Here is a 25,726-nt window from a genome sequence, read left to right as displayed (position 1 = left end):
ATGTAAGTGGAATCATGCAGTGGTTATCCTTCTGTGACTGACTTAGTTCATTTAGCACAATGGCCTTCGGGATCATCTATGTTGTCAGAAATGGCAGGATTTTTTTTTAATGCTGAATACAATTCCATTTTATGGGTAGATGAAATTTCCTTGATCTATTCATCTGTCAATGGACACTATATCTTGGCTATTGTAAATAATGGTACTGTGAACATGGGAGTGCAGAAATCTCTTTATGATTCTGATTTAAAATCCTTTGGATCCATACCCAGAATTGGGATTGCAGGATCATATGGCAGTTCTACTTCTAATTTTTTTGAGAACCTCCATTCTATTTTTTATAGCTGTTGCATCATTCTCTTTATATAGGATAGATATTAACCCTTTATGAAAATATAATTAAAATACTTTCTAGTTTAGTGTTTGTCTTTTGTATATGACTTTTTTTAATTTAAAAAATTTATATTTTAATATAGTCACACCAGTCTTTTTCTTTATGGATTTTGCCTTTTGTATCATGTGTAGAAAGGCTTTCCCCAGCATAAATTTATGTCAATAGACTCAGATTTTCTTCTGCTCTTTTCATTTATACTTTAATTGATTTGTAATTTGTTTTGGTCTGAGGTTGGAGGTTTGAATATAACTTTATTTTCAGGAAATTGAATTTATTTACTTTCATATTATTTTCTTCACTAATTTGAAACACTTACATTGTCACTTATTGGATCTTTAAATTCTTATGTATGAAATCTGTCCCTTCTATTGATAAATTGTCTAGTTTTGCAGCAATGTCGCACTATTATAACTTCATAATACATCTTAATATCTCAATAAGGAAAGTTCCTATTTATTAGTCTTTGTTGTCACAAATTTCTAGGTGAAATTGAGTCATTTAATATAGTTTCAAAGAAAAATTCTTACTCAGATTTTGATTGGGATTGCATTAAATTTATAGATTATTTTGGAGAAAATGAACATATCTATAATATAGATACTTCCTATCCAGAAACATGGATATTACTATATTTTTCAACTATTTTATGTCCTTTAGTAAAATCTGTAGTTCTCTTCCCATAAACTTAGCTCTTTACTTTATTGTACTTTTATCAGACTTCCTTCATTGTATCAAGAGTATTAATTTATGGACAATTCCTGTAGCCAACATTAAGTTATCTGCTTCTCAACTCCACCTCTCACATGTATCACTCTGGAATTTACTATTTACCTGTTTCAGTTTCTGCAATTAGTAGCAAATCTGGTAACACCTGCATTAACTGAAAGTCGCCATAGAGTCACAAGGTCATAGGATAATGGCGTTTATACAGCGAGAGAGGAAAAAATCTAGTTGTTTCCTCCTTTGTATGTCTACTTTTCAGTTAGTTCCTGGGATAACTTGTTCTGGTTTGTATATTTGTAACTTTATGGTGACTACAGAGAGTGAATTGAGGAACAAAAAGGAAGATTCTTATGACCTAAAATATACTTTCCACTTGTCTCCTAGGAGAGGCTGTGTTCCATCATTACAGGTCAATATTTTTGGGTTAAGGCGCTCTCTTCAACAAAATGAAAATAGTTCTTAGGGGAATCACCACTGAAACTATTGTCTTAGCTCTGGCTGCTATAACAAATGACCTTGTTCTGGGTAGCTTAAATAGCAAATATTTATTTCTCATGGTTCTGGAGGCTGGGAAGTCCAAGTTCTAGACACCAGCAGATTCAGTGTCTGATGAGGGCCTACTTTCTAGTTTGAAGATGGTGCCTTTTTGCTGTGTTTTCACATGACACAGCACAGGTCCTCATATTTCTTATGAGGGCACTAGTTCCATTCATGAGGGTCCTACCCTCATGATCTAATTGTCTTCCAAAAGCCTCACCCTCTAATACCATCACATTGGGGGTTAGGATTTCAACATAGGAATTTTGGAGGGGCACAAATATTTAGGTCATAACGAGTATTGTAACCCAGTAGTACTTAAAAAAAATTTATTTTCTCTGTTTTTGTTTTATTATTTATTTATTTATATTATACTTTAAGCTCTGGGTTACATGTGCAGAAAGTGCAGTTTTGTTACATAGGTATACACATGCCATGGTGGTTTGATTGCACCCATCAACCCATCACCTACATTAGATATTTCTCCTAATGCTATCCCTCCCCTAGCCCCTCACCCCCCAACAGACCCCAGTGTGTGATGTTCCCCTCCCTGTGTCCATGTGTCCTTATTGTTCAACTCCCACTTATGAATGAGAACATGCGGTGTTTGGTTTTCTGATCTTGTGGTAGTTTCCTGAGAATGATGGTTTCCAGCTTCATCCATGTCCCTGCTAAGGACATGAGCTCATCCTTTTTTATGGCTGCATAGTATTCCACAGTGTATATGTGCCACATTTTCTTAATCCAGTCTATCACTGATGGACATTTGGGTTGGTTCTAAGTCTTTGCTATTGTGAATAGTGCTGCAATAAACATATGCGTACATGTGTCTTTGTCATAGAATTATTTATAATCCTTTGGGTTTATGCCCAGTAATGGGATTGCTGGGTCAAATGGTATTTCTAGTTCTAGATCCTTTAGGAATCACCACACTGTCTTCCACAATGGTTGAACTAATTTACACTGCCACCAACAGCGTAAAAGTGTTCCTATTGTTCCCAGTAGTACTTCAATTAATCAGATTTTTCCATCTAGATTGTTATGTAAGGACAAGACCTTAGCATTATGATATAGATATATACATTTTAATAGTGAGGTGGTGCCAAAAATAGGTGCCTGGAAGAGTAGACCATGGTAGATGGCCATGCGTGGCAAGAGGACACAAAACGACAAAATTGGAGGAAAACGTGTATTTTGAGGATAGAGAATAAATTAACAAAAAGTTAGGAGAGCTCAGAAAACAAAAATTATTATTTTCTGTGATTTTTCCTGCCTGGTTGTATAGAAAAATTGCACAAGGAATAGAGAAGTAGATGGGGAGGAGGTTATAGCTGCCTTTACAGTAAGATCCATTAAATTTTCTTACCACTAACCCAATCTCAGCCAACAGGAAGCAGCGTTATTTTTCCTAAAAACTAAGCCAGGGACAGGGTTTCTACTGCAGATAGAATTCTATCACCGTCAATATAATCATTTTTAGTGACATATAGAAACAAATATCCAGGCCAGAATTACTTCTTCAAAATATCTTTTTCTCAACTATAATCATGAGAATATTGAATACTTATTCAATACTGCATTTTCTAAAAAAATATAGCCACTTATTCTACCTAGTAGTGTGTTTGGCATCACACAGTAGTGTGATGTGGCAAATAAAAAGAATCACTTTCAAACAGCTACCTTTTATGTGCAGCACTCACAGCTGCCACTTGAAGCTCAGTTTGCAATCAATTTGATAAGTCAATCAGTGTTCATTTTGTCCTGATCTCCTAGGTAACCAGAGCATTTATCTAGACCCTTGCCAGGGAAGAACATTTAAAAAGTAATATGTATTCATAACCTGTTTTCTTTGAACATTGACTTAATAGAAAAGCAAAGAGCTACCCATGCAATATTTTAAATAACAATAACACAAATTTTATTTGATTCTGGTGAGAAAGTATGAGGAGAAACATACTATAGAATATAACATCATTATATTTCAGCCTCTTATGATCTATCAGGAATGAAAACTGCACCACCTGCTATGTCTATTATGTACTTAATGTGAATAACAAGCATCCCATTGCTGGTTATTAAAACAAATCATAAGCCATCTGACATTATACTTATAACCCGTCCCCTGCTTCATGGCTCTGAGAAAGACACAAATTGAGGGTGGGTGCATTGGAGCAGATTTTTTGATGTGAGTACAAGGCATTTGGCCTCAAAGGAAGTCATTTGTCTACTTCAAAAAAATCCCGTAAAAAAGACATTATGTAAAATATAATCATAAAACAGTATTATTGGCACAAGGTAAAGAATGAAGAATTCCAGCAGTTGCAAAACACATTAAGTTTTGCCTTACCTGAATTTTCTTGGTGTGTGAAGCCATGAAAAAAATGAAACATTTGGTGTTTGTAGAAATGACTCACATTGAGGAAGTCATAGATCTTGCTCGCCTTGTTGATACAGTGTAGCATTCAAATCCCACTGACTACACAGGCTTCAAGTTTAGCTGGGCCAACCTCATCTACCTGGACACAGCTAACTGGTTTATTGGTTATTGTTTCCTGTGGGAAGTTTTAATTCATGCCCTGTAAAGGTTCAATGCTGAATATGGCTATACCTTGGAGAAAAGTAATGTTTGCCAAATGCTTACTAGAATTTAGATAAGGAATAATTTGGAAATAAAATAGTGTAAATGGGATTCTTAGTCCGTGATGTTCTATGTTATAAATATTCTTTTGCTTGAATATTTTGAAGGATTTGAAAACTATGTCCTGGTTCTGGATCCGTGAACAAGACATAGGCCAAGACTGGACATAGAGTACATTTGGGGGAAGATCACTTACCTGCAAATCATCCTGGCTCTCTTAGAGTCCTTCAGTGAGAACTTGAAGAAATCACTGATTTCAGTTTGGGCCTCATTTGTAAAATAAAAAGTTGATAAACAGGCCATTGAATTTCTTTTAACCAAAATATCATAGTTTTATCTAATAGGATATGAGCATCTTAGGAGATTCTTCATACCCTCACATATATCCATATAGACTATATTCATTTAAAATGCCCCCAAACTCCAATGAGCACAAAATTCGGTATTTCTGAAGAAGATTTATGTTCGAGTTCTAAAATGTGATTTGACTGTCTGTCTATAGCCTTTTTGTAATGTCAGAATAACCAAAATGTAACAAAACAAAAACGAAGCAACACCATGTGTTTGGATTTGAATCTGCTCAAGACAATTTTGTTTTGTACCAACCTGCAATTAGAATCCAATCCCAGAGGTTCTGGGACCTTTTCAGCTAATGATGAGCCGACCATGTTTCAGTTAATGCAAGGCTTGTGAGGTTATTTACAATCCAAGTAAACACATTCCGGTTTTCAAAAATAAATTGGTACTACGGACTAAACGGTATTTGTCAGACTTGTTCCTTGAATGCCCCATTTCCAAGGAGTTAAACAAGAACTTGGATGTAAACAGTTAAACATTTTTGGAAACTTCTTGATTCTTATTGGCAAACATAACAAGAGACAGAGCTTTTTTGCTTAACATAACAAGAGACAGAGTGCAGATTGAAATTTAGCAAGACCGTTGTCTCCTACAGAGCTCTCTGAGGCTCTCCTGTGGTCCTTGCCGGGAAGAATAATAATCAGTATATAGGACTTTGAAAAGTCTTTGTCACAAGGATTCAGGTCTCCTAAAACTGCTCATGAGATGTCATTGTTACCTATAGTTGATTTTAATTGTAAATATAGCCAAACCAAAGTGTGTGTATAATATATTAAAATATAAAAACATTATTATATAAAATAATGTTATATCTGTATATATATCTCCTCTCTGCTTTTCTCTCCTCTGAGTCTCTGTTTCTGTCTTTGTCTCTCTGACTCTGTCTTCACACTGTACACACACTTCCCAACATTAGCTACAATGTTTGGGGAAAGGCACAGTGAGAATCACAATGAGTTTCATGTCTTAAAAGCTGAAGATATTTTCCTGTCAATTCTACCATATAAATCTTCTTTATATCCTTTTTTCCTGTATAGAAAATGAGAGAGTTGCCTTTAGCCAAAATACTGGGATGTTAGAGTATTTGGCTACATTGTTATACTGTATATACGAACATTTCCACTACAGTTGCAAGTAGTTTAGGCACTTTTCAGAGCTGAATTTAAGCATGTTAGAAATATCAATTAAATACAGAGTTGAGCATTAAAACTAACAATGTTAAGTGTTCGTGTTCTTGAAGGATTAACATTTTTTTATGTGTAAAATATTTTTGTGTTTTATTAATACATAATTGTACATATTTATAGGATACATGTAATATTTTGATATATGCATACAATGCATAATAATCAAATCAGTAATTAGGATGTCTGTCACCTAAAACATTTATTATTTGTGTTGGTAACAATTTAAAATGACTCTTCCAGCTATTTTGAAATAAACAAATTATTATTAATTAAAGTCACCCTACTGTGCTGTTGAGTACTAGAACTTATTCCTTCTATCTAATGATATGTTTGTACCTAATAATTAATCTCTCTTCACCTTTTTTCCGAGGTTCAAGTAACCATTGTTCTACTCTCTCCCTTCATGAGATCAACTGTTTAAGCTCCCACGTATGAGTGAGAACATTTGAAATTTGTCTGTGTGTAGTTTATTTCATCTAACATAATGACTCCTAGTTCTAGCTATGTTGCTACAGATGACATAAATTTCTTTTTATTTATTTATTTATTATTATTATTATACTTTAAGTTCTAGGGTACATGTGGATAACGTGCAGGTTTGTTACATATGTATACTTGTGCCATGTTGGTGTGCTACACCCATCAACTCATCAGCACCCATCAACTCGTCATTTACATCAGGTATAACTCCCAATGCAATCCTTCCCCCCTCCCCCCTCCCCATGATAGTCCCCGGTGTGTGATGTTCCCCTTCCCGAGTCCAAGTGATCTCATTGTTCAGTTCCCACCTATGAGTGAGAACATGCGGTGTTTGGTTTTCTGTTCTTGTGATAGTTTGCTGAGAATGATGGTTTCCAGCTGCATCCATGTCCCTACAAAGGACACAAACTCATCCTTTTTAATGGCTGTATAGTATTCCATGGTGTATATATGCCACATTTTCTTAATCCAGTCTGTCACTGATGGACATTTGGGTTGATTCCAAGTCCTTGCTATTGTGAATAGTGCCGCAATAAACATACGTGTGCATGTGTCTTTATAGCAGCATGATTTATAATCCTTTGGGTATATACCCAGTAATGGGATGGCTGGGTCGTATGGTACATCTAGTTCTAGATCCTTGAGGAATCGCCATACTGTTTTCCATAATGGTTGAACTAGTTTACAATCCCACCAACAGTGTAAAAGTGTTCCTATTTCTCCACATCCTCTCCAGCACCTGTTGTTTCGTGACTTTTTAATGATTGCCATTCTAACTGGTGTGAGATGGTATCTCATTGTGGTTTTGATTTGCATTTCTCTGATGGCCAGTGATGATGAGCATTTTTTCATGTGTCTGTTGGCTGTATGAATGTCTTATTTCGAGTAATGCAGATGACATAATTTCTTTCTTTTAAATGGCTGAATAGTATTCCATTGTGTATATATATATCACATTTTCTTTATCCATTCATCATTGATAGACACTGGGATTGATTTCTTATCTTGGCTTTTGTGAATAATGCAGCAATAAATGCTGGGGTGTAGGTATTTTTTTGACATACTGATTTCCTTTCCTTTTGATAAATACCCAGTAGTGGGATTTCTGTATTATACAGTGGTCTTATTTTTAGTTTTTTGAGAAGCTGTCATACTGTTTTCTATAATGGATGTACTAATTTACATGCCCACAAACAATGTATAAGAGTTTCCTTTTCTCCATATTCTCACTAGCATCTGTTATTTTTTGTCTTTTTGATAGTAGCCATTCTAACTATGATGAGATGGTATTTCATTGTGGTTTTTATTTGTATTATTCTAATGATTAGTGATTTTGAGCATTTTTAAATATACCTGTTGGCCATTTGTATGTATCCTTTTGGGAAATGCCTATTCATGTCTTTTGCTTACTTTTTAAGATTATTTGATTTTTTTGTGGGGGCAGTGTTGAGTTGTTTGCATTTATTATATATTCTGAATACCAATCTCTTGTCCAATAAACAGTTTGTGAATATTTTCTCCCATTCAACAGGTTGTCTCTTTATGCTGTTGTATCCTTTGCTATACAGAAGCTTTATAGTTTAATATAGTACCATTTGTTTATTTGAAGTCATAGCCATTTGCCTTTGACGTCATGGCTATAAAACCTTTGCCTTAATCAATGTCATGGTGCATTTTCCCTATGTTTTCTTTTAGTAGTTTTATAGTTTCAGGTCTTACATTTAAGCATTTAATCCATTTTCAGTTGATTTTTGTATATGGTGAGAGATAGGGGCCTAGTTTCATTCCTCTGCATATTGATATCCAGTTTTCCCAGCACCAGTTATTGAAGAGACTGTTCTTTCTTCAGTATATGTTCTTGGTGCCATTGTTGAAAATAAGTTGGCTATGAATACATGGATTTGTTTCTGGGTTCTCTATTATGATCCATTGGCCTCTATGTCTTTTTTATACCAATGCCATGCTGTTTTGCTTACTATAGCTTTGGTAGTATATTTTGAAGTCAGGTAGTGTGATGCCTCTAGTTCTTTTTGTTTAATACTGCTTTGGCTATTTGGGATCTTTTGCGGTTCCATACAAACTTTCTATTTCTATGAAGACTATCATTGATATTTTTATAGTGATTACTTTGAATCTATAGATTGCTTTGGGCAGTGGTGGTCATTTTAACAATGTTAGTTCTTCCAATCCGTGAGCATGGGATGTCTTTCCATTTGTTTGTGTTTTCAATTTCTTTCATCAGTGTTTTGTAGTTTTCATTGTAGAGATATTTCGCCTCCTTATTGAAACTTATCCCAGGTAATTTATTTATATATTTTTGTACCTACTGTAAATGGGATTGCTTTCTTGATGTCCTTTTTTTAGAGAGTTTGCTATTGGTGTATAGAAATGCTTCTGATTTTTGAACATTGATTTTGTATCCTACAACTTTCTTGAATTTGTTTATCAGTTCTCAGTTTCTGGTAGAGTTTTGAGGTTTGTTTTTTCTTTTTTCTTTTTTAGACAGAGTTTCACTCTTGTTGCCCAGGCTGCAGTGCAATGTTGCAATCTCGGCTCACCTCAACCTCTGCCTCCCAGGTGCAAGCAATTCTCTTGCCTCAGCCTCCCAAGTAGCTGGGATTACAGGCATGTACCACCACTCCCAGATAATTTTGTATTTTTAGTAGAGACAGGGTTTCTCCATGTTGATCAGGCTAGTCTCGAACTCCCAACGTCAGGTGATCCACCTGCCTTGGCCTCCCAAAGTGTTGGGATCACAGGCATTAGCCACTACACCCAGCTGAGGGTTTTTATTTGTATATAAAATCATGTCATCTGCAAAGAGGGACAATTTTACTTCCTCTTTTGCAATTTGAACACCTTTAATTTCCTTCCATTTCCTTGTCTAGTTAGGACTTCTAGTACTACGTTGAATAAAAGTGGTGAAAGTGGGCATCCTTGTCTTGTTCCAGTTCTTAGTATTTTCAGTTTTTTCCCATTCAGTATGATATTAGCTGCAGTTATTTCATATGTGACTTTTATTATTTTAAGGTATGTTCTTTCTTTTTTTAAAATTTAACTTTTAAATTCAGGGATACATGTGCAGGTTCGATATATGGGTTAACCTGTGTCATGGGAATTTGTTGTACAGATTATTTCATCATCCAGGCATTAAGCCTAGCACCCATTTGTTATTTTTCTTGATCTTCTCCCTCCTGTCACCCGTCACCCTCTGATAGGCCCCAGTGTCTGTTGTTCCTCTCTGTGTGTCCCTGTGTTCTCATCAATTAGCTCTCACTTGTAATATTTCGTTTTCTGTTCTTGTGCTGGTTTGCTAAGGATAATGGCCTCCAGCACCATCATGTTCCTGCAAACCACATGATCTCATTCTTCTTTTTTTTTTTTTTTTTTTCTTTTTTTTTTTGAGGCGGAGTCTTCACTCTGTTGCCCAGGCTGGAGTGCAGTGGCACCATCTCGGCTCACTGCAAGCTCCACCTCCCGGGTTCGCACCATTCTCCTGCCTCAGCCTCCCGAGTAGCTGGGACTACAGGCGCCTGCCACCGCGCCCGGCTAATTTTTTGTATTTTAGTAGAGACGGGGTTTCACCGTGTTGGCCAGGATGGTCTCGATCTCCTGACCTCGTGATCCGCCCGCCTCGGCCTCCCAAAGTGCAGGGATTACAGGCGTGAGCCACTGCGCCCGGCCAGATCTCATTCTTTTTATGGTTGCACAGTATTCCATGGTGAATATGTACCACATTTCTTTATCCAGTCTATCATTGATGGACATTTAGGTTCATTCTATGTCTTTGCTATTGAGAGTAGTGCCACAATGAACATATGTGTGCATATGTCTTCATGAGAGAATGATTAGTATTCCTTTGGGAATATATCCAGTAATAGGATGAATAGGTGGAATAGAATTTCTGTTTTTATGTCTTTGAATAACTCCACCCTGTTTTCCACAATGACTGAACTAGCTTACACTCCCACCAACAGTGTATGATCATTCCTCTTTCTCCACAGCCTTTTTCTAGACTTTCCAATTTGTTAGCATAGAACTTTTCATAATAGTTTCTAGTGATCGTTTGCTTTTCTGTGGTATGAGTTATAATGTCCCCTTTTTCTTTTCTGATTTTATTTATTTGAGTCTTCTTTCTTTTTTTCTTGGTTAGTTCAGCTAGTGCCTTATTGATTTTGATTATTTTTTCAGAACACTAGCTTTTCGTTTTGTTAATCCTTTATATTGTGTTTTAGGTCTCTGTTGAGTTCTGCTCTGATCTTTATTGTTTGTTTTCTTCCTCTAATTTTGGGTTTTGTTTGTTCTAGTTTATCTGGCTCCTTGAGGTGCTTTGTTAAATGGTTTATTTGAAATCTTGGGCACTGGCAGTGTTAGTTCTGTGTGAACCAGTCCTTAGGCCTGCAGGCAGCATGCTTGCGTACTGGTGGTGACAGCGATTGGCTGGGTGGGCTGCTACTTAGGCCTTCTGGTGGTGTGTATGTCTTCAGTAATGGCTTTAGAGGGAGCAGGCCACTCCTCAAGTCCTCTAGCAGCACGTGTAGTCACCAGTGCAATGTCATGCGGAGGGACCGGTCCCCAGGCACTTGGGTGGGTCATGTGAGAGGGCACTGGTGGCAGTAGAGGCAGGCTTGGTGGGTTAGTCCTTGGGGTTCTGCGAGGCATGCATGTGTGCCCATGGTGGGTGGAATAGACTCATCCACAGGCCTGTGGATGGCCCACACGTGTCCTGATGGTAGTGGACTGGGAGCTCTAATTTCCAGCCCCCTGGGTGTTGTGTGTGTGCACTGGCGATGGTAGTCAGGGCAGCTTGATTTCTAGGCTTGTGGATGATGTGCGTCTGTGACAGCAGTGGCAGTGACAGGTGGGAAAGACCTGTCCTCAGGCTTCCAGATGATGTGTGTGGGTGCTGGCAGCAGATGGCACGGGTCAAAGCCCAGGCAATGTGTGTGGTATGTGGGTGCCAGCAGTGGCAGTTAGTAAATTGAGCCTGTTTGTAGGTCCTGGGACAGCACATGCAGGTATGCGAGGACCCTGACACTGGAGGGGTGTGGGGTTTGGAGGAGGTGGGTTTGCTATCAGTGTCAGTGGACCCAAGCAGTTAGCTCCCAGGCTCTGGGGAGCAAATACTTTGGCTTCCTTTGTCTGGGGGGCAACCTCTCTAGTGCACCGCACAGCACATTCCCCAGGATGCAGGACACTGCCTGGGTCAGAGTGCTAGGGACCTGGTTGCACCAGACAGTGTCATGATGCTACAGCCCTTTGGGTAGACACAGAGGGATGTCAACAATGCTCCCAAGATTTAGAAATTCAGGGCCTGTTGGGATGCAGGGCAGGATATGGTCTGGTGAGGGCTGGGCTCTCAAAATGGTGCCATGCTGTAGCTTCTTGCGTCATGGCAAAAACTCCCTCTCTGGAAAAATGTCTTCACATGGATTCCAGGCAACTCTCTATACTAGTCTCAGGATATGTGAGGGCCATGGGGCTCTCCTGTGGCTAGGATTACAGGAGTCTGCTGTGGGAATGTTGACTGCTGGGCCTTTTTGCTTACATTTTCCCCAAAATGGGGAGTGCTTTCTCACTCTGAGCTCATGCCAGCCAGGCTGGCTACTTCACTTTCCTCTCCTTCTGTGCTTCAAGCACTCCCTGTTACTTCCTTGCTGAATTCCAGTGACAGGGGGCAGTGGTGGTATATTCAGTATGTGGTTGTCTACTTGCTGTTTTGGTCCTTCTTTGTGGTGGAGGCAAGTGCCAGATGTCCCTTATCAGCCATCTTGAAGCTGATCTCCATATTCTTAAGTGATACCAAACAGCAATCCCATCTCTTTTGCAGTTAGGTTCCTGTCTTTGCTGTCACCACCACCTTAATTATCTCTAACTGTACCTACATATTTAGGTCACTTCCTTCATATTTAGAGTCTTGCTGAAGAACACTGGGTCAGTCAAAACTCGATTTAATGCCTGTGGCCTAACTGCTGGACTATTGGGAGAAGCAATCAGTTCTTTCAACTTCTGAAGTGAAAAGTGTAGCCCCAAATCTCATTTACTTTTGCAGACCTCCAGATGAGATGAAAGTATCTCATACGTCTGTATTTGATCCATTTTGTATTCTGGCTAAGCCTACTTTTTCAGTATGATCATTCAATTATCTCACCCATGTATCCTGGGCTTCTATTGAACAGAATGACTTGCTATTTCTTGTATATGTTATGTGGCATCTAATTGAGGGGCTTTTGACTCATCATTTATTTATTTATTTATTTTTGCAAAGGCTCATTTTACCTATGGCCACATGCTTCCCATCCTTGAGTGTCTAACTCAAATGCAGTCAGTTATGTTATGGTTATCATGTTCCCCAAGACAGAACATTATTCTTTTTGATAAGATCAAATACCTCCTGTTGGTAAATTGAAGTTTCAATGTAAATTATAGTCTAAAGAACAGGGAAAAAATGAGGCTACAGTGAAGGTACTCTACCAAGAGAGGAAAAAAACTAAATAATAATGTTTCTCCTTCAGAAATCTGTACCTTTCTTAGGTACTTGTGAACATGCTGTATCCTTGTCTGGACTTTTACAACTTGAGGGCATGAGCTGTGTCTGATTATCTTGGAGTCCTCTGCAGGTCTAAGTAGAGTGGGTTAGCAACTGTTCAGTCTAGTGAAGAAGGCAGCCAAATATGTGAAGATGGAGAACAGTCTGCTAAGTGGCATCACATAAGTAAGAAACTCAGTGGGGATGCCATAAAGGGAATCAAATAGACTCTCCAGGACCAGGAAAATCATCTCAGAGGGATTTGACCTGGAAATTAAAGGATAAATGTATTTTTGCCAAGCTGCCAAGGTAGTAGAGGGGCTAAGTGTTTAGATTTTCTCTTGAATATGGAAAGGGACTTTTAAATAATAAACACTCTTCAACAAAGACTGAAGTACCTTATGAATTTATATACCTGAAGGTGTTTAATCAGAGGCTGGTTGACTATTTTTGCAGAATGTATGGAGGAAATTCATAAACTCTTTGGATGAAATCTCTGAGAAACCTGAAAAATTTAAATTTATGTGATTCCTATCATAAAATCCTAGGAGGGTAAAGATTAAAAATGATTAGATAATTTTTATTAGCTAAATACATATTACTTTAAAAATTAACTTAAAACCATTTATTTAACTAGTAGAAAAACATACATTTTATTCTGATTTAAAAAACATGAAAAATCACTTTTGTCACCAGAACATTGAACAAATAAGACTACCAACGATAATTATAAAGTCACTTTAATTTTATTTCCCACCTTTCTTTTAAGTTCATAATATGGGATTAGTTACTCTGCTTCTCCTGGAGAAATTCTCAGGTTGCATTTGTCTTCCAAACAATCTCTTTTGAATAATTGGTGTGCCTAGATATGTGCAATAATCAAAACTTTAATCTTAATATAAAGTCAAAGCTGCAATCCAAAACCTGTATGGAGGGAGACAAGGCATGGCCAGCTTTCCTTCCTCCTCACTTTGGCTTCTGCATCTTCTCTATCTTCTTGCTGTGTGTGTTTCTGACTCCTCCAGGGACATGCCAAACATGGGAGCAAGAAAGGCCATACTGGGCTAGTACTGCTACGAGCCAACATCAACATTATGTGGGCTTGGCAGATGTTGGAAAATGGCTCTTTTGTTGTATAATGTGGAGATGGGTAGTAGGTTCTATGTAGACCTTGTATATTAGTTCATTTTCATGCTGCTGATAAAAACATACCTGAAACTGAGAAGAAAAAAAGGTTGAGTTGAACTTGCAGCTCTACATGGCTGGGGATGCCTCAGAATCATAGCGGGAGATGAAAGGTCTCTTCCAGGGTCTGGAGGACTGTGGCTGTCTTCTCATAGCTCCACTAGGCAGTGCCCCAGTAGGGAACCTGTGTGGGGGCTCTGACCCCCCATTTCCCTTCTGCACTGCCTTAGCAGATGTTCTTCATGAGGGCTCTGCCACTAGGCAGTGCCCCAGTAGGGAACCTGTGTAGGGGCTCTGACCCCACATTTCCCTTCTGCACTGCCCTAGCAGATGTTCTTCATGAGGGCTCCGCCCCTGCAGCAAACTTTTGCCTGGGCATCCAGGCATTTCCATACATCTTCTAAAATCTAGCTGGAGGTGTTCCTAAACATCAATTCTTGACTTCTGTGTGCCCACAAGCTCAATACCACATGGAAGCTGCCAAGGCTTGGGGCTTCCACCCTCTGAAGCTATAGCCCAAGCTCTACATTGGCCCCTTTCAGCCATGGCTGAAGCAGCTTGAACACAGGGCACCAAGTCCCTAGGCTGCACACAGCTAGGAGACCCTGGGCCCAGCCCACAAAACCACTTTTTCCTCCTAGGCCTCCAGGCCTGTAATGGGAGGGGCTGTGGTGAAGGTCTCTGACATGCGCTGGAGATGTTTTCCCCATGGTCTTGGTGATTAACATTAGGCTCCTTGCTACTTATGCAAATTTCTGCAGCCAGCTTGAATTTCCCCTCAAAAAATGGGTTTTTCATTTCTACTGCATTGTCAGGCTGCACATTTTCTGAACTTTTATGCTGTTTCCCTTTTAAAACAGAATGCTTTTGACAGCACCCAAGTCACCTTTGAATGTTTTGCTGCTTAGAAATTTATTCTGCTAGATACCCTAAATCATCTCTCTCAAGTTCAAAGTTCCACAAATCTTCAGGGCAGGGGCTAAATGCTGCCAGTCTGTTTGCTAAAACATAACAAGAATCACCTTTGATGCAGTTCCCAGCAAGTTGCTCATCTCCATCTGAGACCACCTCAGCCTGGACCTTATTGTTCATATCACTTTCTGCGTTTTTGTCAAAGCCATTCAGCAAGTCTCTAGGAGGTTCCTAACTTTTCCACATTTTTCTGTCTTTTTCTTAGCTCTCCAAACTGTTCCAACCTCTGCCTGTTACCCAGTTCGAAAGTCATTTGCACAGTTTTGGGTATCTTTTCAGCAACACCCCACTCTACTGTTACCAATTTACTGTATTAGTTCGTCTTCACACTGCTGATAAAGACATACGTGAAACTGTGGGGAAAAAAAGGTTTAATTGAACTTACAGTTCCCCATGGCTGGGGATGCCTCACAATCATGGTGGGAGATGAAAGGCACTTCTTACATGGTGCGGCAAGAGAAAAATGAGGAAGAAGCAAAAACAGAAATCCCTGATAAACCCATCAGATCTTGTGAGACTTATTCACTATCACGAGAATAGCACGGGAAAGATCAGCCCCCGTGATTCAATTACCTCCCACTGGGTCCCTCCCACAACACATGGGAATTCTGGGAGATACAATTCAAGCTGAAATTTGGGAGGGGACACAGCCAAACTATATCACCTTCCTTCAGCCAAAAAATCTCTCATCTGCATTTTCTTGACATGGTTTGTCAATCTCCAACTTGATCATGTCTGAAGATGTACACCAACCTCTCTGAATGAGCCTTTTAAAGTTTTTTTTAAAATCATGCTCAAGATGACAGAAATACTCTCCTTTCTCCATAGTAAAGAAGAAATAAACAGCTGCAGCACTCCAAGAATATTTTTCCAAAGAAATTCTCTCTCAAATATCTAGTTTCAACTTCTTAAACACTTAAAGTGATTGCTAAAATAAGAGTTGCAAAATTGGGCTTTCACTGTCTCTTTTTCAAATATTGTTATATTTTGATGCTCTGGCAATTCACTTCAGAACATGATTGTAATCCATATTTCTGACTTAAGGCCTCAGTCATAACTAAGGCTGAGTTCTAGTTTAATAGCTGTTTATGTTAGGATCATCCTAACTTTGTAGTGAAAGGATTATCCTTTCACTACAAAGGTGAGATTCCCTAGGTGCTTGCTAAATGCAAAGAATAATGTCATAGGCTTGTTCCTTGGCTTGCATAAAATATGTAACTGTGATAACACTTTAGTAGTGTTATAACTGTAAGATATTCTGGAGTGGGGTGTGCTCTTCTGCCCGTCTTCCTGGTTTCCTGAAGTCTTGTATGGCCTTTGATGACTATAAGTTGCTTAACTAGGCCAAATATCTAATTAGCTATTAATTACCACTCTTGTTTGTGTCTCTTATTCCAGTAAGTCACTTTTTCCCCCCCACCTATACTTTTACCATAGCATTGTTGAAATAATGGAAACACATTGGTTCTTCCTCTCTTGTGAACTTTAAAAACTTCCTTGGGGCATAAGAAAAAAGGCTCACCTGATTTTCCAAAAAGTGTTTCTCCTTGCTCCATGCAAGAAGGACTTCCTTAGCATCCCCACACTGATAATAAATTATTAAAGGGGTCTCATGTGGACCTGCTGACAGCACTCTGATAAATACTCATATTAATTATAAAAAATAGCAGTGGTCAAAAACTCAAAGTTCAACATGACTTTCAGAACAGCTTTTTCTTTGTCATTTTTTTTTTCCTGAGATAGGTTTCAAATTTCAACACTGAACTTTCCGAAAAACAGACTGCAACTTGATCCTAAAGATTAGTTTAGCACACTCTACTTTTGACTTTTGTTTTTAAGGATAAAAAAATGGAAGAAGCTCGTCATGATCATGATCATCATCGTTATCGTCTAGTGTGAGATCTACTCAGAGTCCAGGAATAGTCCAGGTAGGAAACCAGGGACTATTTCAAACACTGGGCATGGATCATCATCCTATGTAACATGGGATGTGGGTGTGGGACCACAGGACTTGAGGCCAGAGACCACAGAACAAATGCAGGGTAAGATAGGAGGACGGGGTCACAAAAGAAAGCAAGAAAAAGAGCCAAATGACTGCTAGACTATAGCTGAATTGAAAACCAGAAGACATTTTCAGTTAATGAGGGTGGAGTGTATGAGAACAAGGGTCACCCATTTCAGGGAATTTTGAAAACAAGTTGATAACATGCCAGACTTTGGTTTTATTGGTCTTGCTGCCTCCATGGGGATGTTTCCCATGAGCGTGTTTAAAGAATTCACAGGGCTCTAGACAAATGGTCCATAAGGATGCCTTTCTTCTTGTTATAAATACAGTGTAATGGCATGCCTCATTTGCCAGTTAAAGTCATAATGGCTTATTCAGATCCATCATGCTAAGGATTACTCAGGGACTGTTGAATAGACACATGTTTCTGCTGCCAGCAAATACATTTAGTCCCCTCTTTACACTACATTACATTGTTATATGTTGCTTCTTCATGAGTTTTTAAAAAGGCCTAGGTAAGGAAGAGAGAATTCATGCATATTGCATTGTTATATGTTACTTCTTCACAAGCTGTTAAAAAGGCCTAGGTAAGGAAGAGAGAGAATTCATGCCATATGTTGGCCTCATCATCTTTTTTTTTTTTTTTTCCAATTTCCCATAATCCTATTACCATAGTCCATTTCTTCACAAAAGAAAAGCCTAGGCAAAGTTAGTAAATATAAAATTGGTTACTTTAGAAGAAAATATCTGGATATAGTCTCTTTTCCATGAGTAGAATAATATATCAATGGGTACCAATTTTCACAGTAAAGCTATCTGAATAATTAAAGTTTAGCTTTTCTAAACTGGGCCAGATATCTAATTAGCTATTTATTGCTCTCCTGTTTGTGTCTGTTCCAGTAATTCACTTTTTATTCACCTGTACTTTTGCCATGGTATTGTTCAAATAAGGGAAAATAAAACTTTAAAAACTTCCTTGGGGCATAAGAAACAGGCTGGAAAACAATATATCATAAACATAATGCCTCAGTTTATGATTCTATCCACTTGTTTTCTGGACATGTCAAGTTATGTGAATTAAATGATTAAAACTTAATACTGACCCTAGCTATTTATTCTTCTTTAAAAATTATATTTGCAAGCTGCTACCGAAGCCAGTGTAGAAATGATTCCTAACAGATAGAATCCCAGTCTTAAAAGATGTCACAAATAACTGGGTTCTAATTTCCTTCCATTTTCTCTTAGTTTTAACCTCATTCTAATTTTTATATTTCAAACATACTTCTCTCTTTAATTTTTAAAAAACATTTACTTTTAATTTTAAACCTTTTTGTCACATGCTAGCTTTGAACAGATTCCAGTGAGATAGCTGCTCTGAGATATATGCAGTATATGAAGTCCTGATTTTGAAGCAGGATATCTCCAAGTGGTACTGAGCTAGTTCTCCACGGACCTATCAGGAGTAGTTTAGCCCTCAGGAGTATAGATCTCCACCTTGGCCCTACCCCTAGCAGACCCCATCAAGCCCCATAGCCTCATGGGGTGGAAGACGCCTCCTTACTTAACACTCTGAGCTGTTTACAGGGATCATGGAAATATGGTTTGATGGACAGAGAAGCCTTCAGGGAATTAATGACACCAGTGCTTGTAGAATGGATAGACTCTTCACCTGGGGACAGAGTGCTTTTAAAACCAAGAGCCCTGGAGGCATTCAACGTCACTAGCTTTGTCGAGTTTCTCCTGGATTTCTCTATTCTCCCTTAATGTTGTCAGGAGAATTGCTGCTCAGTACATGTCAAACTTTCCCCAAGTGATGGATCATATACAGTGACACACCTCTTAGTAAAAAACCTTTTCACTTAAATTAAGCATTTTTGATATCTTCCACACTGGCAGATTGTAAGACTTCAGAAAAATAATATATTAGCAATCTAAAATATAATATTAAAAATGAAAACCAATACTGATTGATTGCTTTCTAAGTGATAGACTGTCAAGCACTTCACATGTATTGTCTCACTGAATAATGCATGTTCATTTAACAGTACATTGAAGGGATGTTAATTCTATAAATAACTCAAAATGCAGGTGCAAAATTTCTTTAATTCTGCCTTGTGGAAGTACACACACATTAGTGGCTAAGAGAAATGTTTTATTTGTGTCCTTTTATTTTTTTCCTGTTTCTTTCTCTCTCGCTGTCTTTTTTAAAGAATTGAAGTTAGTTTTATTCAAAAGTCTGCTGAGGACTGAGACCTGGAACCTGAGACCAGTTCTGTCAGATCGTTCCTGCACAAGGCTTCAACTCACTGCTTAGAGACATACGTTAGGGGTTCAGTACATACAAAATCACATCACACTTGCTCAGAAGTTATATTAAAGCAGAATCAGATCTAGGTTTAGGTATAAGAATAATTCTTATTATAGATTACAGAGGAATAATCACTAACCCCATCAGACATTATTTTATGTTTAGGAAAAGGCGAAAACAAGGGCCGTTCATCTTTCAAGGAATATAGTGACTCAGGCAAAAGACATGGAGGGCCATGTGCTCAGGCCTATTTTGTCTTCAAAGTGTTCGCCTTTTTCTTAGAAACAATAATTAATAAAGGAAACATTTTTAGTAGCTAAACCTAAGCAAAACATTACTGGCCTTAAAAGAGTCAAATGGGTACAAATTTTGTTTTCACTAGTTTGAGGAGACCTGTGATTATTTAGGTTTTTAATTACTTATTGTATTTAATGGATAATGTAATAGACAACACTCTCTTGCAATCAAGAATAATATGTAAATTGATTTTTAAAAGAAAGAAGGTTTTAGCCTCTATAACTGGTGTCAAAGGTCTAAATCAATATGTATTAGAATACTGTACTTATACTACATTAAATCTTCCTCAAGTATTAGTAAAGAAAGCATGTACGCGTCAGTTACAACAGAAATACTCTTGGGAAAATAAAGTGATGTGAATATTTTGCTAGTTGATGTACCTGAAATACATACCTGTGGCTTTTAGGAAATCAAGCATACAATCATCTGAATTAAATGGAAAGAGGTCAAATGAGGACAATTCAATTTTTACAGCTTATCTCTTTTGTTTGTTTGCTTCAGAGCTCGCTCACTCACACATACAGATGCAGCTATGTCCCTACCCCATGGCTTATATTTTTTTCTCACAAAACTCATGCAAACTCTTACATACCCATACACTACTTTATAGATGCAAGGTTTCACACTTATGACTTGACTTTGATGTCTTATGTATTTTAAATATGTATAACAGAAATGATATCTTCCTTGCAACATTGTTGCAAAGATTAAATGAGGTAATAAATTGTAAAACAAAAACAAAAACAGTTAAAGGTCTTAAATATAGTAGCTATTGTTATTTGTATGTGTGCGATGATATCCTGTTACCACTATTGGCAATGATTTGATAAAACTAGGAACAGTCAGCGTGGTATGCTTATTCGGTGCCAAACACTATGATGAATGTAGCTTTATATACCTCAGCCCATTTAATTTGAGTAGACAATATTATCCCATTTTACAGCTAGAGAATATGGACTTAAATACAGGTGTGTATGCCATTTGTTAAAAAAAGATTCAATTCTGAGAGCTCGTAACAGAGTAGTTAACAGCCTGAATGCTGTGGCCAGATCCTCTGGGTTCTAACCCTGGGCTCTGCCACTTCCTTACAGCCTGACTTGGGCCAGATGCCTATTTACTCTGTTGTCTCAGTTTCTTTATTTGTGAACTAGGAATAATATTCTTATCTATAATTCATAAGGCTGTTACAACTCTTAAAGGAGGAATGTTTATGAGGCACTCTAGAATTGTGTCTGGCACATAGTAAGTGCTATATAAGTGTTTGCTTAATGAAATAAATAGGCTTTAAATTACATTTGACTGGTAGGACAATTTCAAAAGCAATTTTTAATTGTCTTGTTTAGGATTTTTATTCTTCTTTTTAAAATCAACCCCCAAGCATTTGGAAGGAATTTCTGTGAGTTTGTTATAGCCCACAGATCTAAAAAGGTTTGTGTTAAAGTTATTTGGAAGCAATATTAGATTCAGAAGAGGGCAAATGACCTGACATTCTCAGATCATAAACATCTTTTGTGTAAGTCATGTCCACAGAATCGACTTGCTAGTTATGTTCCATCTCACTGAGGTACCTCCAAGAGCTTGACTATCACTGGTTCCAGTTTGAGGAGCTAGGCCCCTTTTGTAGTTAACCAGAATCCATATCCACCTAGAAAACATGTAGCTTCCGAACAATGAGAACACGTGGACACGTGGGGGGAAACAACATACACTGGGGCCTGTGGGGTAGGGGGAGGGAGAGCATCGGGCAGAATAGCTAATGGATGCTGGGTGATATGATTTGGTTGTGTCCCCACCCAAATCTCATCTTGAATTGTAACTCCCACAATTTCCATGTGTCCTGAGAGGAACCCACTGGGAAATGACTGAATTATGGGGACGGGTCTTTCCTATGCTGTTCTCGAGATAGTGAATGAGTCTTACAGGCTCTGATGGTTTGATAAGGGGAAACCCGTTTTGCTTGCCTCTCATTCTTTCTTTGCCTGCCGCCATCCACGCAAGACGTGACTTGCTCCTCCTTGCCTTCCACCATGATTGTTGAGGCTTCCCCAGCCACTTCGAACTGTGAGTTCTCCATTACACCTCTTTCCTTTGTAAATTGCCCAGTCTAGTGTATGTCTTTATCAGCAGCATGAAAATGGACTAATACACTGGGCTTAATACCAACATGATGGGTTGACAGGTGTACCAAACCACCATTGCACATGTACCTATGTAAGAAACCTGCACATTCTGCACATGCCTGGAACTTAAAATAAGTTAAAGGAAAAAAAAAAGAAAAAAATTCCTGATCCTATCTTCCACCCCAGATGGAAACTAACAAAGACTTTCTCACCTATCTACTGCCACTTTTGTTGATTGCGTGTGATACCTTTCCTCCCTCACAGAAGCACTGAGGGGCAAATAAACCTAAGGAAGAAAACACAATTATCTTTACACTGATATTTAGATTCCTTACAGGGACTCAGTGTTTATAAGTGATGTAAGTATTATTCTAATGCAAAACATTCTTTTCATTCTGATCTTAGAGTCAGAGCAAGTGGTATTTTGGTTTAAAGTGATGAGATTACCCCTAGACCATCTCACTAAGGGTGATCTTTCTATTGAGAAATGCCTTTTAAAGAGATTTCATGCGCATCCTTTGTAACTCTTCCCAGTACTTAAAACTTCACTACCAGGAAACTGGTGGCAGAATTATAACGCTGCCTCCGGTCCACTCTGCCACCCTTTTGCAATTTGGCAGCTTCTTGAAGCACTTAAGCGGCTTGGTGCCTTCAGTCTGACACTTCAGATGTGGCCATCAGCTAATGATTCTTGGCTTAATGTTGCAGATGCAACTGTGAGCCTATAAATGAATAACAAAGGACTTTTTTTTTTTTTCCAATTTGGGGTTCAGTTGCATCATTAAACATAAGTATATTGTGTTGATAAAATGGGATTGAAAAATAAAAACATTCAGGAGATTTCTATAGCAAATGTGTCCTTAGGGGAGGTTCAACGAATACTTGTGGAATTGAATTAAAAAAAAACTACTTCAAGAAAAAAAATTAACTTATGATGCGTTGTCTGAAGGGTCAAATCAAGGCAACATGGTTAGGCATTGCAAAACCCAGAAGTGTCCTAAATCTAGAAGTGGGCACAGGATTTGTTGTACTCTTTTGAATAACTATTTTCTAAGAGCTGACAATGCAAATATATGCATCTGTTATGAAAAATTGGCACATTTCCCAGTGAACTGTTTTCTGTATTTTTCCAATATGTATTTACTATACATTACTTATGAGCAGACAGAGGAATAAGTACTTGGGATATAAAACTCTCGTCAAACTGATAGTGTGGTATTTGCACTGTTTTTCTAAACACTTTGGGTTCAAATCTACAGCTATTACATCTTGTGGTTTTGATTAGGTGCATGCATTATGAGTACTGTTTTATAAATATTGTTGTGAAGAAATACAGGCATTTATTGATTGGACACACAGTCTAAGTGACATAAGGCATTCTGTAATCTCCTCAAAGAACCCCAGGAACTCCCTAAATTGAACTGCTATTTGTTTTCTTCAGACTAAAATACAGCAAATAAATGAACTATGTAACAGAGGTTATACTGAAAAAGAAACTTCCTGGAAGGTTTTTCACTATATGGAAACGATGTTATAGTAGCAAACATAGGACTGAACTGGAATTTTTAAGTCTGCAAAGTTTTTATGTTTTTCATATAGAAATTGTCACTAAACATACTTTGGGTCAATATTGGTTCAGGTAGAATCTTAATACGGAGTTTGGAACAGTTGAAAACTGAGTGAGAAAACAGAGGGATATTTTCTTGAATTTTAAAGGTCAAAATCCATGCATAAATCTATGGTTGTACTATGTAGCTTTGAATAAGTGCATTTGTTTTGAACAAAACAAAACAAAATAAAACAGTCATGGAGAGTTATTGTTTTAGTGAAAGATGCTTTGCTAGAGGTAAAATGTGTTCGGTTGAAAAACATTTACTTTTTTTTACGGTGGTGAATTTATTTAAATATTAATTTTTCTTCTTTTTTGTAAAAAAAAAGCTTTATTGAAGTATATACTTGATATACAGAAAAGTGCACACATTGAGTGTATATGCATCTTGATGTATTTGTGTGCATGCATATACCCATGATACCATCATCACAACCAAGATACTAAACGTTTTTATAATCTCCAAAAATTTCTTTGTTTTCGTGTGCGTGTATGTGTGTGTGTTGTAACAATACTTAACATTAAATCTACCCTCTTAACATATCATAAAGTGCACAATATTGTTAATTATGGGTACTAAACTGTACAGTAGATCTCTAGAACTCATTCATTTTGCATAACAGAAATTTTATAGCTGAAGAACAATTCTCCATTTCCCCCTCCCCTCAGCTTCTGGCAACCACCATTTTATTCTCTGGTTCTATGAGTTTGACTGTTTTTGATATCTCATGTAAGTGGAATCATGCAGTATTTGTCCTTTGTGGCTGACTTATTTTACTTAGCATAATATCCTTTAGGTTTATCCATATTGTTGCAAATGGCAGAATTTCCTTCTTTTTCAAGGGTGAATAATAAGGCAACATTTACTATTTAAGTATTGTAATTTCCCTTGTGTAAATTGTTTCAATTTTTATAATGATAGGGACAGCCAAATCATATTTAATTTTATGTTACTCCGTTGGCATATTGGTTCCAGATAAATGGCTCAGAATTAGCCTCGTCTTGTTGTTCTTTGAAAAACTTCATTCAAATAGATAAAATGTCCCAGAAATACACTCTGATTACTGAAGCTTTTGAAATAAACAAACCCACTTTAAGACAATATTGGGTTTCAGACATATTTATTTTAAGACAATATTGGGTTTCAGACACATTCACCACAAAGAATTCTGTGACATGTAAAAGAGAAAAATATTGGCAAACTATATGGTACATTGATTTTCTAATTTTTAGTATACTGAAGCATTGCCTTCTCATCATTCTTCCATCATAGACAATTGAGTCCAAATTCTACTTATGATTTTCTTCATAAATACAATTCTGTTCAGTTGAATAGCTTAGATTCAGTAGTCATTTGTATTCATTCTTATACTTTAGCCTATATGCTAAAAATGTAGAAGTTGTATTATATGTGTGGTGATTATTACTCTAATCCCCTTAATTCTGTATTAGTACTCAACACATGTTTTTTTCATTTTTAAAGGAAACTAAAATTAAAATAAGACAAAGAAATACACTTTTCTTTCTGAAAGTACAAACCCAGGGGTTGACAAATGATTAATATATGTCTAGTGAGCACAAATAATTGGGCTATAAAATAGAAGTTACACAAAGCACATTTTATTTAGATTATGTTATATATAATTTAATTATATAATAAAGCATAAAATGAGGATAATATTAAAAAGAATCTATAACTTAAAGACTCCACATTTTCTCTTAATGCTATACAACATAATTGAAATTAACAATATATTGAAATTGTTGGCTGACTTGCTTTTCAAAAGAGTAACATCTGGGTGTCAGGCAGGCTGGAGGAATGGACACAGGGCAAATAAAGCCAGACAGACACAGAGATATGATATCCAATGTTTTGAAATCACCGCCATATTCAAATTATCATATGGCCAACTTCTACTGCTCATAGTTAGAATTATTAGAAAGAAAACTGGTTCAACTCAGGGAAGTCTCCTGGTGGGCCAAATATGTCAGCAAGTAACTGGGAAAGTTTCATCTGGCTGTGAAGATCTATAGCCAGAACTCTTGACAAATTATGATGGCAACTTATTTGCTGCTTTATCTATGTCCCATGTTTAAACACTTCATAATAGTCTCATTGATCTTCTCACAAAATCCCAGCCTTCTACATCCTCTTTTACACATTTGTTTTATTTAATCAGGGACCCACTTTGCCACAAATGTGGTTTGCTTGTGCTGCCTTTGTCTCCCTCATGTAAGGTTTTATAAAATAATGCAACTTATTCATGGGTTGTAACTAGAAAAAAACATGGCATTCAAATCCCAGCTCTTGAGAAAGATAAAAACAAAACACTTAAAAGCAAACTTGAGTTTTTAGGAAAGTTCGAAATTTCTGCAATTTTCCAA

At 37.4% G+C, this 25,726-nt stretch overlaps 1 protein-coding gene across 3 annotated transcripts in view; it reads left to right on the top strand.

Moving 5' to 3' along the window:
- The window catches only part of CHODL (chondrolectin), a 457,020-nt gene that overhangs the window by 179,802 nt on the left and 251,492 nt on the right, over positions 1 to 25,726 (top strand). The window contains exon 1 of one of the 3 annotated variants that reach the window (XM_073010289.1): positions 16,846 to 16,930. The exons of the other annotated variants lie outside the window; for them this stretch is intronic. The gene's annotated coding sequence lies outside the window, so the exon portion shown is untranslated. Of the gene's footprint in view, positions 1 to 16,845; positions 16,931 to 25,726 lie in introns of those variants that run through there. 3 annotated transcript variants of the gene reach the window in all.

Source organism: Chlorocebus sabaeus, chromosome 2 (assembly GCF_047675955.1).
Source record: "Chlorocebus sabaeus isolate Y175 chromosome 2, mChlSab1.0.hap1, whole genome shotgun sequence".
Taxonomy (NCBI): Eukaryota; Metazoa; Chordata; class Mammalia; order Primates; family Cercopithecidae; genus Chlorocebus; species Chlorocebus sabaeus.
Note: the sequence above shows the minus strand (reverse complement) of the source record. Positions and strands in the feature narration are given on the sequence as shown.